The 13,931-nt window shown below is 44.1% G+C and overlaps 1 protein-coding gene across 3 annotated transcripts in view; it reads left to right on the plus strand.

The window, feature by feature from the left end:
• The window catches only part of CCDC149 (coiled-coil domain containing 149), a 107,245-nt gene that overhangs the window by 13,851 nt on the left and 79,463 nt on the right, over positions 1–13,931 (plus strand). The window contains exon 1 of one of the 3 annotated variants that reach the window (XM_030800968.1): positions 12,643–12,779. The exons of the other annotated variants lie outside the window; for them this stretch is intronic. The gene's annotated coding sequence lies outside the window, so the exon portion shown is untranslated. Of the gene's footprint in view, positions 1–12,642; positions 12,780–13,931 lie in introns of those variants that run through there. 3 annotated transcript variants of the gene reach the window in all.

Consider the following 13,931-nt stretch of genomic DNA (forward strand, 5'->3'; position numbering starts at 1 on the left):
TACTCATATGTTAAAGCCCAGCTCAAATGTCACAGACTCCCCTTGGGCCCCAAGAGGTTGGGCAATGAATGGTACATTGCATTTGGGAAGATGGTATGGGGGATTGTTGGCAGGGTAACTGGGTTTCTGAGGATGGGGGTCCTCAGAATGGTGGGTGGTCACCAATGTCTAGCACAATGCTAGGCACAGGATAGACACTTAGCAGTAGCTTGTAGAAGGGAGGGAATAAGAAGGAAAGACAGTTAACCTTGTCATTTCCAGGATTCTCTTTGAAGCCAACCCTGCTGGTGTGCCCCACTTCTAGTCTCTCCCCAAGACCACTCATGGCCCTAAGAGAGCTGGGAGTGTCTGAAGTGCCCCAGAACATGCCCAATGTCCCGGCCAGTTTCCCAGCTCAAGTTGCAATGGGTTTTGTAAGTCACCAAGCTCCACCAATAGGTAGCTACCTGTTTTTTAGCAAATCTCCTGACTTCTCCAATACCTCGTTTTCTCTGGACTTTGTACAGTGAGGATGACAGTACCTACCTGTGTCTCGGTTAAGATGATGATAAAGTGAGATGATGTATGTGAAAGTGTGTTTTAAATCCCCCAACCCTCTCCAGGTGAGGTGATGCTCCTATCCTTGCCTGGACTTTGGGAAAACCCTTCCCTGGGGCTTCAGAGATGCTTCTGCAGAGGGAGGTGATGTGTCAGCTGCTGACTGTCAACGTGATGCCATGGAAAAATCATATTGATGGGGCACAGATTGCTGTGCCTGCTTGCTCTGCCATCTGCAGACCCCACGACCAAGGCAGTATTGGAGGTGGCAGGGATGGGACTCTCTCTCACTAGCCAGTTCCAATTTGCTTTTTAATTTGCTCCAACCTGGTGAGTGCTGCTGGGGTCAATCTGTAACCTATTCTTCCTTCCCAACAGTCTCTGGCTTTGCCAGACTTTGCAGCGTGCATGCAGACTGCTCAGTCAAGCCTGGGCAGCTACCGTTTCCGTGGCCTCTTCTGAGAAACTCCTAGTTACCTTCTGACTTCGTACGCCTCTTACTGTGCCCAAGTCCAAACTCGTGCCCAAGTCCAAACTCATGCCCAAATTGTTCTGCCCCTCTTCATTCATACCCCTCTCTGGCCTTCAGAGCATCTGGTGGCTGCTCTCCTTTGCTGATTTGCTGGGGTTTGAATAAGCCTTTTATTAAGCTGATTTCAGTGCTTAGGGAAGAAGACTGCAATTGCTCACAAAGAACTCATAGCAACCTCTCTCTGGGATTTTTTCAGGCCTCCTCAGCACCCTCCCTACCTCCTGTGTCTCCTTGTACTTTTCCATTTCATTAATTACTGCCTGATCAAGTCCCTGGAAGCAAAACTCTGACTGTGACCCTTCCTCACTCACAGACCTCCATAGCTCCTGTCAGCTCTCATGTTGGCCCAAACTCTGCTATCATTTAAGGCCTTTCTTTCATCCAAACCAAACTTTCCAGCCTTATTTTGACTTTCTCCTTTTCACACATCCTGCACTCCTGGAAAACAACCACTTCCATTTCTGTCTGAAGCCCATGCTGCCACACACCCAGCCTTTGATCAGGCCGTGCCCTCTGCCTGGAACTCTTGTTCTCTTCCTTTTTCTTACTTCTCTCTCAAGGTTCAGTCACAAGTCTGTTGCCCCCAGACTAAAAGCCCTCCTCCCCTTCTGTGATCTCACAACATCTAGCCATGCCTCTCTGACCGCATGTCTCCCTGGCTGCCGTGGGTTGGAATTACATGTGTTTGTGCCTTGCCTCCGGCTTGGAGTTGCTCTAGTGCAGGAACTGACCAATTCATTTTTGAATCTCCCACTGTGACCAGCACAATGTCCTGCATATAGTGGGAAAATCTAAAAGAGATGACAAACCTCACGGTTTCTCAGTTAACACTTTAATTGAAAAACTACTGAATTAACACGAGGACATTCTTTTTTTTTTTTTTTTTTTGGTCCGAACAACATTCTCATCTGTTTCTTTCCCCAAAGTCCCTTTGTATCCATTTTTATCCCACAGACATGACTTTCAAAATATAGATTGTGATCTTTTCAAGGTAGTAAGTCAAATCACCTTTTAATAAGCTCTAAGGGATTTATGAACTTACTATAAGTCAATTCCTTCCTCCCTCCCTTCTTTACCTTCCTTCCTTCCAAACTGAAATTTTATTATCTCAGATATATTGCTTGAAAAAAGCCAGGCAGAGGCTGTGGGTGGGAAATCATTTGATTATAAAGAGCTACTTTCTTTAATGAGATCTGACCTGTATTATAGCATGTCTGAACATACACCAGGCTGTAACTCTCTTCTGCTCTAGAATCCAAGCTTGCTGCAAAGGTTATTTGCCACCCACGGTTGACTCTCATGCAATTTCTTTGGCCCCTATGGTCTTCTCATTAAGAAAAATAATGATAAAAATAATTCTTTACATTTGTCTTTCTTCAACTGGTATTTACAAGGATTTACTGTGTCTCAGGCACTCTGCCAAAAGTTGGGGTATACAGTCCACCAGGATGTCGTCACCTTACCCCCCATTTCCTTATGGAACCCTCATAACAAGCTTGTGGATTAGACTGAGCAGGTGGTAGTGACCTCATTATATAGACAAAGACATGGTAATTCAGTGTTCGTGAAATGCTCAGAAATTCAGCGTCCTTCTTTATGGTCACTCAGCAAGAAGCAAGCAAGAGGAGCTCAGTTTTAACTTCCTGTTGGATGTTTTCCCCGCTGAACCCTGGGTTTGTGCTGGGAACCCTGCATTCAGGCCCCCTGCATGCTCACTTCCAGACAGGAGGCAGCAGCCCTTGCATGCTGCAAGACCGCTTTCTCATCTCTGCTTCTGCTAACCTGATCTAAACCCAAGAATGTGAGCTGAAAAGGAGTCTTTTGGGGTCTGGTTCTAGATTCCTGCCAAGACTTCAGTATAGGCTGGAAATTGAGCAACAGTGGGGTGAGGAGTCTGCAAGAGTGGGGTCAGGTCATCCTGAAGAGGTGGTCTCATAGTCCCTCTGCTGTGGGAGCCTGAAGGTGGGTGCACCAGGTGACCCAGTCCTGTCTGAGCAAAGGCTCCAAGGAAGTGAGATAATCTAGTAACACCTCGGACTCACCACCCCACCCCATGCCCATTGTAGAGAATTTCCTCAGGCAGCCATGAGGGGCCTGCCCCAGGCTGCCTGAGCCTGTGAATGAGGAAGGGTTTGAGAAGAAAGTGAATGACTGAAGGTGTTATCTAGAGATGAGAAATGCCTTGGGTAACAGTGGATTTTAACTTTAAACACTGAGCAATGTAAATTCACTGCACCCTCCAAATTTAGAAAATACAGATACATATAAAAGAAAAAAAGCCACCTACAATTTGACTACCCATAGCTGACTGCTGTAATCTTCCGTGTTTCCATGCCCTAATTTCTAAAAATGAGTTTATAGTGGATGCTGTTTTACTATTTGTATCGAGGCTAACACGTAGACAGCAGATGCACACATTTTAAGTGGACAGGTCAGTGCATTTTTACATGTGCGCATACCTGTGTGACCACCACCCAGAGCAAGTTCTAGAGCATCCCCAGCTCCCCAGAAGGCTTCCTATGCCCTTCTGAGCCAAGATATCCCTCCTGCCTCACCCAGAAGTAACCATTATTCTGACTTCCAGTACCATATGCTGTTTTTATAACTTGTTCTTATTCCTAGTCAGCACTACTTATTCATAAGTAATGAATAGTTTCCATGTCATTAACTCATCATCATCACCATCATGGTCGTCGTTGTCATCATCATCATCATCATCATCATCATCATCATCATCATCATCATCGCCAGAGCGGCCGCTTGGGATTCTGCGATATTGACAAACCATGCCTGCGTGGGACTTTAAGCCTATGTTTTAGAAATAACTGCTGTATTTTTTCCCACTATCAGAAAGCCTAAATGGCTGGCATGAGGGGTTCTATTTGGTTCTAGTACAGGCTGCAGGGGTGTCAGTGACTTTGAGATTTTTTTTCTTCAAGGCCTGCTTGTGCCTTCTGTGGCTTGCTTAGTTTTTTTGAATATACATATGTTATGCTAAACATCCTAATAACCATTGCAGTGTATGTTCGAAAGGGCATCTCACATCCTAACACACGTTGTGAGATGCCCTTTCTAACATACATTTGCTCTGGTGTTTACAGGAGAACAAATACTAAGGTGCTTGTTTGTCCCATTCTTCAACTTCTTCTTAAAGAGGAGAGAAACTCACTGGACAATTTAAGCACCTGGGTTTAGAGAGAGATTCTTTTAAGATGACATTGGCAAGGAAGGAAAATGACTATTTTGATTACTGGAATTTGTGAAGACACCGACAGAGGAGAAAAGCTCCACGCGTCTCCCAGAAATACCCTCCCACTCAGTGCTGAACAGCTGAGTCTTGATTATGTAGGCATTAACTATGCACACTTGGAAACCTGCCTCTCTTCACCCTCTCTCAGTTTAGGTTTTGATTATTTTACTACCACTATCACTACAACCACTATGCTGATTGCTACCACTACTCTTATTATTATTACTAATGGCAATAAAATTATATTAAGTTTCCGTTGCGGTGTGCCAGCCACCACATGAAGATTTTTTAATGTAATTTTCAATTCAGGAACCTATATGAAGGAAAAAGGAAACATTCATTGAGCACTTTTTAATGCTTTGAGTCCTGTGCTGGATGCTTGACATATGACTTTCAGTACAGCTAAAAGATAAGTAAACATCAGGGAATATGCATGGAAAGCCAGAGCTGGGATTTGAACTCCAGGTTTCTCTGATTCTGAAGTCTGTGTTGTTCCTATTCTAACACAGCCTCACCAAACGAATGAATGAAGGAATGAATGAGTGAATGAGTGGTCCAACCAACCTGGTACACTGAAGCACTCATTTTTAAGAAGTCTGTATTTTAGCCTGGGCACGGTGGTTCACACCTGTTATCTCAGCACTTTGGGAGGCCGAGGCAGGCAGATCACCTGAGGTCAGGAGTTTGAGACCAGCCTGGCCAGTTGTCTCTGCTAAAAATACAAAAATTAGCTGGGCGTGGTGGTGGGTGCCTGTAATCCCAGCTACTAAGGGAGACTGAGGCAGGAGAATCGCTTGAACCCAGGAGGCAGAGGTTGCAGTGAGTTGAGATTGCCCCATTCCACTCCAGCCTGATTGACAGAGTGAGACTTCATCTCAAAAAAAAAAAAAAAAAAAAAAAAAAAGTCTGTATTTCAGATTGTGCCAGAAAGGAAACATTCTCTTACTTAAAACCCTAACTACATAATGCCCTGACGTAGTGCTTACATACTTTTGTGTCTCAGATAGCCAATGTCATCTGTCAGTGGTGACACAGAGTTCTAATTGTGAAGTGGATTACAAATCTTACAATATTGGGTGCCCAATTTCCTCATACCAGTTATTTGGGTATGTCAGTATTTTATTTAGGATTAATTTTAATGAAATACCAGAAATAATAATTGCTTAAATAATATTGAACTTTATTTTTTTCTGAAGTGCAATACATTTGGAGGTAGGCAGTTTAGGGCTGGCATGCTGGCTTACAATCTGTTAGAGACCCAACCACCTTTCATTTTTCTGGTTCATCATTCCATGTGTGAGGCTTTCCACTTTGCAGACCACGATGTGGCAGGAAGGAGGAAGACATAGGCAAGAGTGAACCTGCTATGGTTTGAATGTCCCCTTCACAACTTACACGGAAACTTAATTGCCATTGTGACAGTGTTACTAAATGGCACATTCAAGAGGTCATTAGATCAGGAAGGCTCTGCCCTCATGAATGGATTTAATGTCATTATCATGGGAGTAGGTTTGTTATTGAGGGCGATCAGCCCCCTTTTCTCTCTGTCTGGAGTGCTTGCTCACCATGGGATGCCTTCCCTCATTTGTGTTATGATGTAGCAAGAAAGTCATTGGCAGATGCTGGTGTCATGCTCCTGGACTTCCCAGCTACAGAACTGTGAGAAATAAATTTATTTTCTTAATAAATTACCCAGTCTCTGGTATTCTGTAATAGCAACAAAAAATTGACAAAGACAGTACCCCTCCCTTGAAGGAAATGTTTCAGACTTCTGAAACTTTGGAAAGGAAATGTTTCAGACACTGTTGCTTCCATCTCACTGGACAGTATTTTATATAGGGGATCCTCATAGTACCTACCTCAGAGGGCCTCCTTGTGAGGATCAGATGAGCTAATGTGAAAAACTTCCCAGAACAGTGCCTTCCATCAGTGTTTTGGCTGACGCTTCTATGGTCATACCCGGAATCTGAGCCCATCAGGCTTGGTAGGTCTTTTCCAAGGACTTATTTTAACTACTATAGTCTTTGTACCTTCCATTTAAGTGGACAGCAACCAGTGCTGATGTTATCCAGAAAGATGACGATTATGGATGATGTTGATGAGGATGATGATGATGATGAATATAAGCTCTAAGTAAATGGCAGCTGCATGCCAGTTACTGGGCTAAAAGCCTTCTTTTCATTATCTCATTTAATCCCTTGACAAACCCATAGTACCATGAAGTGGGTACTGTCGTAGTCCTTATTTTACAGACAAAAGATCTTAGGCTCTGCAAGCAATGGATTTCCTTGCCCAAGATCCTTCAGCTAGAAGTGGTAGGGCAGGAGTTGGAATCCAGTGGGGAGTCTGACTCACACCCCGGGTCTACTACTGCCTTTTATCTTTTTAAGTCTCTCTGCCTCTGAATTTCATCTCCTTTTGGAATGGTCAGCCTGGACATTAATAACAATCCATTTTGATGCTGCTATTTATGATGATCCTGATGACTACTGAATTTTCTTTTGACTTTTTTTTCTTTTTTGAGACAGGGTCTCACTCTCTCCCCCAGGCTGGAATGCAGTGGCATGATCACGGCTCATTGCAGCCTCAACTTCCTGGGCTCAAGGGATCCTCCCACCTCAGCCTCCCAAGTAGCTGGGACTACAGATGTACGCCACCACACCAGCTAATTTAAAAAAAAAATTGTAGAGACGGAGTTTCACTATGCTGCCAAAGCCTGTCTCAAACTCTTGGGCTCAAGCAATCCTCCCACCTTGGCCTCCTAAAGTGCTGGGATTACAGGCATGAGCCACTGTGCCTGGCAAATTTTCTTTATTGAAAGCGAGATGCCCAAACCTTGAGCTTACCTGAATTAGTGATGTCTATGTGCACTTCTCCAAAGGAATTTTTTATTTAGTATTAAAAGAGTAGACCGAACAACCCATTTTATCGTCATTTAAATGTTCTCCTGATCAATAGTGATGACAGAGGTGATGATGGTGGTGGTCAAATGTTCTGTTAAGGAGAGCAAGTCAAATCATGCCCATCATTGGCTTGCAGTCCACTGGTGATCTGCAGCCAGTGAAGATTTTGCCATTTTCTCAGAAAGCCATAATTAATTTGGGTTACCCATGGGAGCCTTTTGCTAACATAATCAGCCCATCACAGTTATCAGCCAGAGAAACAGACCTGGATGGAGTCCCCAGCTTGAGCAGTGTTTACAATTTAGTTTGTCCTCTGAAAATGTCAGTGATTTGAATCACGAGGATTATACACCCACCCATGTCCCAGAATAAATCTCTGCCTGACTTTTTGCTGGGGGGCTGAGTTCTAAACTGACAGTTCTTGTTGAGGATAGTTTCTCACTAATCAGTAGTGTCTGGAGTTGATGGAAAGAAAATACAAACGACAAAGAGGAAGTGCAGGAGCAAATTAACAGTGCTCAGGAAAATATGAGCAAGGCGCAGTGAGAGGGAGAAAACAGCACCCAGCCACAGGGCTCGGCTGGGGAGGCCTGCATGCTGCAGGTGGAAATTCAGGGCCCAAGTGGCCCTTTAGCGATGACTCTGAGGTTCTCATCCAGAGAGAAAGACTGTGTTGATCATGATTGGTTGAAATCTCAGCAGATGGTGGTAAGAGCTCTATTTACTTGGATAATTAAAGTAGTGATGAATTTGCACGGCTGATTTCAAGATCTCAAGTCTGCAGATGACTGCCTTTTGGGGCAGACTGGGGTGGAACACCTCCTTGCTTTAGAGTATGTGCACCTGACTCAAGTATCAGCGAGCTGGGAGCCAGGGACTGTTCTCAGACATGCTCCATCTTGAGTTGAAGCTTCATCTTGAACACACTGGCCCTCTTATGGGACTGTTCATCCCAGCAGGGGAATCATATTTTTCAGAAGGCAAGATCTGCCAACACATTTAGGAATGGAGATTGTTTTCTGTCTTCAAATGGGACAGACTCAGTTCTTTTGATTACTGTGATAATAAGATTGGTGTCTTTAGAGTTTATTGAGTGCTTTTTCTCACATGAGTAATTCTATAGAATCCTTCCAACTCTCCTGTGGGTGAATGGGGTGCTGTGGCAGAAAGGGCATGGGACAGGCCTGGGTTCAAATCCCATCTTTGCCTCTTACAAGCTTCATAATTTTTTTTCCAAAAAACTCTTAGAGCCTTAATTTCTTCACCTGTAAAGGGGGGTAATGATGTTTACATTTTGGGATTGTGATGCGGATTAGTGATTAATATATGTGAAATGCTGAATCATCTGTTAGGACTGAGTAGGCTTCAAAATGCTGCTGGCTGTTTATATCATTATAGAAAAGAAAACTGAAGCGCAGAGTGGGGGAGTGGATTCTTGTGGTCTCCATGGTAGGAGATGGTGGCAAAACCCACATCATTTCACTCTAAAGCCCAGGTGCCGCATTGCTTCTATTAATGATGCTTTCCTGTCTTTATCTCCTGAGTTTCCCTTTTGTTAAAGAACAGTCAAGGAATCAATTCTAGTTCTGCAAATGCCACCCTGTAACCCTCTCAGTACCTCATCTGTAAAGTGGAAGCGCGATTACAGGTCCCCTTTGCCTCCTAGGTTCGGGAACAGGTCTAAGAAGTTACGAGCTGATAATACGCAAAGGTGCACTGGGCCTCATCAGTAATAGGGGTGTTAGCGTTTTTTAAGGATTTCTCTTGAGACAGATAAAATGAACCACAGCAGTTTTACAGCTTTTAAAGTCAGTCTGACCAAAATATTGTACATGCTTTGCTGACTTTTTACTGCTACACAGCCCACAAGGAAAGCCCTCTGCAACTGAATTGAATTATTATTCTATAATGAAGTAACCAGTGAATCTATCGTTACATTCCATATGTGACAGTTATATGTCATAATGTGTAATTGCAATATGTGAGGGTTGGTGATGCAAGCTGCCTGTCACCTGTATCCAGCAGATGTCAGGCCCCTGGCAACCTGGATGGCAAAGAGAGGGTTTCAGATGCATGGGTAATTTTAGTGCTTCATCCTGAACATATACATGATCTCTGAAACAAACCAGAACTGCAAGGCGCACCGGCAGCATCTCAGCCTGAGGCAAGGTCGGATCAGCCTAGCACTGGGGACAGAGCAAATTCACTGTAGGCAAGCAATGATTTTTAGAAATAGATGCTATCTTCAGCAAGTGAGAGGCGGTTTCCTAGCCCGTTTATGGCCAATGAGAAAGAAAGCCAGTCGTTTTTCCATGTGTTTCCTCCTCATCTTTATAGGCTTGCAAAGGACAAGGGGCATAGTCAGTGGAGAATGCAGAGACTGAGAAGATGGTGAGAGGGAGGAAAGGAGAAATAAGAGAAGTGAAAGGATTGAAATAGATATTCAGGCAAACCTTCGTTATTCAAAACTTCTGTTAGCCAAGACTGTCAGTGAATTTCACATACCCCCCAGCTACTATAGTTCACATTATAAACTCTTCCAATTACCTGAAATCTCACTTAAATTTCAGCACATCCCCTGGGGCATTCAAATAATCAAAGTTTGCCTGTCAAAAGTAATACCGGAGAGGGGAAAACGGCATGATGAGTCTGAGAAAGATAGATCATTAAAAAAAAAAAAAAAGTCATCTTAGAGAATGGCATTAGAAGGCCGGGCGCGGTGGCTCAAGCCTGTAATCCCAGCACTTCGGGAGGCCAAGGCAGGCGGATCACGAGGTCAGGAGATCGAGACCATCCTGGCTAACACAGTGAAACCCCGTCTCTACTAAAAAAATACAAAAAAAATTAGCCGGGCTTGGTGGCGGGCGCCTGTAGTCCCAGCCACTCGGGAGGCTGAGGCAGGAGAATGGCGTGAACCCGGGAGGCAGAGCTTGCAGTGAGCCGAGATCACACCACTGCACTCCAGCCTGGGCGACAGAGCAAGACTCTGTCTCAAAAAAAAAAAAAAAAAAAAAAAAAAAAGAGAATGGCATTAGAATCATTAAGCTACCAACTTGAAATTGCTGAAATGTTATCTAAAAATTACAGAGGTGAATACAGATTTAAAAAAGTGGAAATGCCCAGGGAGTCTTACAGTTTTAGGATGGAGTGTAGGCCTGGGCAGGAAAGGCTCACACCCAAGATGCGAGGGTGTTAATGTTGCAGGGCTTAGGGATTGCTGCAGGCTGGAGGACTTCAGCAAAATGAATATCAGCATGTGGCCAGCCCCACAGGGCATTGTACTCCATAGATACCCAAACCCATGTCTGGAGAGGTTAAATATACGTGTATCTCCAAGTGGCAGTTCTGAATGTCTATCTAGGGTTGGTGAATCTGCAGGACTTTTAAGAATGAAGGTGCTGAATGGAGTGATACCCGTGTGATGGCAGGGAAGTGGTCCTTTTAAGCAATAAAAATGAGGTCAACATACACATGTCGTTTTGATGATTCTATAGAAACTGTCCTGCATCCTCTCCTTACACACTGAGTTTGTGTAACTGGATTTTTTTTTCCCCAAAGCATGATGCTAAATGAGATTTAGACATTTAGGCATAATAGTAAATTGATGGCTATCTAACTAAAATATGTAAATCTATCTATCTATGTATATATTCAGCTTGGTGGGAACTGAAACTTATTTCTTAAATATGTATTCGGCACACATTGTAGGCCAGGAGCTGTGCCTGGCTCTGGAGGTGCAAAGATGAATAAGATAGGCCCTGGCTGCAAAGAGGCCTCAGTCAGACAAGTGGGCAGGTGGGCAGGTGCTGCGATACAGGGTGTGTGAGTGCTACTCTAAGTGTACCCACAGTGCCACATGGCTCTCACTCTGTCTGGGGGTGTGGCAGAGCCAGCTCTCACTCTGCCTGGGAGAGTGGCAGAAGCTTCCCAGACAGAGACTCAGGAGCAGGATGCAGGACAGTGTAGAAAAAGAGAGAGGTGAAGAAGCTTGAGCGTGGGGGCAGCAGTAGGTGGGCTGAACAGGAACGTGGAGGGCGGGAATAGAAGAGCTGATGATGAAGTCGGAGAGGTGGGTTGCAGCCAGATACTGAAAGGCTCCTGTTTGCGACTCTCCTTAATATCAGATAATTTTTTTTTTTTTTAAAGAAGAGTGGCAAGCCCTAATTTACATTCTCCAAAGGGACTGGTACCTAGACTAGACAAGTAGGGAAAACAGAAGGCTGCTGTGATGGTCCCTGCCAGAGATCACAGGGCACAGCAAAACAGAGGTTCCAGGCATGGAGGGGTGGCTTGTTGGAGGCTGGGGAAGGGAGGTTGATTGTTGAATGCTGTTCACCTGGAGCTGTTTGTTGGGTGGGAAGTGAAGTATTGCTGGATGGGGGATGGAGAAGAGGGGAAGGTGAGGGCAGTTAGGAGTGAGTATAGAGTGATCAGGGGAGGAGATACCTCTACAGAAAGAATGAGTCTGCAGTTGAGAAGTTTCTAAATTATTCCTGAACATGAACCCTTTGGCCATGTCTGTTTATCATCTGCTGAGAAGCCTGTCTGGATTAGCAGGCATGCCCTTGCAGTGGCTAATGAGAGCCAGCCTGATCCCATCAGTAAAAATCTCTAAAGACCAGGAGTCTTTGTTTGGCAAGAGGTGACTCCACCCCATCCCTGCCCCCCACCCCACCCCCACTACACCCCAGCTACCTTCATCTCTCAGCAGCAGTTATCTGGCTATAAAGCCACCCAAATAGTAATGTAGTATGTCAGATAGCCATTTAATTATTATGATCTTTTGATCTTTGTTGTAGCAATTATGATTTGCTTTAGGGCAGATAAAAGCCCCTCAATGGCCAATGGTTTGGGCTCTTAGGATGATGAGCACATGGCTACCCTCATAGTGTTTGTGTGTGGGCATGAATTAACATCGACAAATGAGTTGTAAGCTCTGCTTTAGAAATGTAATTGAAATGCAATTCCAGAGAAATATATTTTTGAGAGAATAATAAAAATATTTTATGATATCTAGTATTCACACCCAAAACTGGGCATATTTTACTGAGCTTATTCCATTTGCGTGTCACTGATTACCTAGTATATTTGGTGTTAGTATATACCAGCTTTCTTCCTTTCTTCAGGTGGTAGGTATGTACCCAAGGGCAGCCACATGAGCCTTGTCCTGAGTGTTCCTGCAGCTCCTATGCACTCCTGTGTTTCTGTGTATGATTAATAGAGACTTAGAGGTTAAAGTAAAAGGATTATTATTGAATGATCACCATTTCTTTTTCAATCTTTGTTCAAAAACCACAAGAAGGGGAGCTTTAGCAAGATTGAGAAATAAACTAAGTAGCATGCATCCTCCCCAGGTTGGTGCAATGCACATTTGTTGTTTTCTCACTTCCCAGTATTCATTTCTTTTTCTCAATAGCACTTCCAAGTGGAGGGTATTACCATTGGATGCAGTCTGTGTACGTTAACAACTGTAGACAGGTGCCCAGGCAAAGACTCTGCATGATCTGCTTTAGGCTGTTGGAGACATCCTTGAACAGAGAGACAAAGAGACTGAAATGTAACAGAGTCCAGACTGAAATGTCACAGAGTCCAGTTCATCCCATTTGTCAGCCTCTGACAACCTTTCCTGCAACAAGACCTGGTGGTTGGTGGTTCCTGGTTCCTATCTCCATTGCCCAGATTTGCCTTGCTGCCCACCTGTGTCTAAGTCTAGCTCTGCATTCTCTTGCCAAGTCTATAAGGGCCGGTATCCTTCCAATATATTCCTTTGTTAGAATGTCAGTTACTGTTGCTTACACCAAAGAATCCTAATTGATATGCCCAGGTAACAGTCTGGCTCTGCCACTTTCTACCTTTGTGATGAAGGATAAATTTACCTCTTTGAGGTTCTGTGTCCTTCTCTGTAAAATGGGACTAATCATACAACCTATTTCGTAGTGGCCATATAGATTAAATATGATGTTTCAAGTAGAACATTTAGCAGTTTGGAAAATAGTAATGCTCACTAGATAGTGGCTCTACTGTTACTGTTATAATCAAATGAAGGTCTTCTTATTACTCCTAAGAATGCATGGCACATAGTAGATATTCAAAAAAATACTAATTTCATTTCTCTGTCCCCTCTTCTGAAAACAAACTGAAACCTTCCTGAGCTGGTAAGGAGAGGGAATGTCAGTGGTCCCTACTCTACACATGAACTTGACCAGCAGAATTTTGTCTTGACTGAAGAGCGAAAGTGGAGGCATTAGGAGGATAAAGTGTGTGTCTCTTGGTCCCTCCTAGTGACCAGAAAGTGGGATATTTCCCTGTTTTTCCTTGCTCAGCTTGGCCCTTTGGAGTGTGTTTGGGCAGCCATGTGACCCACTCGCCCACTGATGTGATTCTGGCACCAGCCGTCACGGTGGAGGCTGAAACCACGCATGAGTCTGGTTGCCTGGGTAGCACCCTGTCTAACAATACGGCATTAGACACTGTGATCACAGACTCCATTAAGAAACAGCAGAGCCAGTGCGTTCTCTGTAGGCCTGACAGCTCAGATCAAACTGCGGGATCCAAAGGTGTGTCTGCAGAGTGGGTCCTGAACCACAATCACTTTCTCTTCTCTTCTCAAGCTTGGCAACAAATTCCACCCACACTGTACTGTCCAATATAATTTACACCACAGGATGTCAGGATGAAAGTTTCTTCCTAAGATGATTCTTAATGACAC

The sequence above is a fragment of the Nomascus leucogenys genome, chromosome 20, assembly GCF_006542625.1.
Source record: "Nomascus leucogenys isolate Asia chromosome 20, Asia_NLE_v1, whole genome shotgun sequence".
Lineage (NCBI taxonomy): Eukaryota > Metazoa > Chordata > Mammalia > Primates > Hylobatidae > Nomascus > Nomascus leucogenys.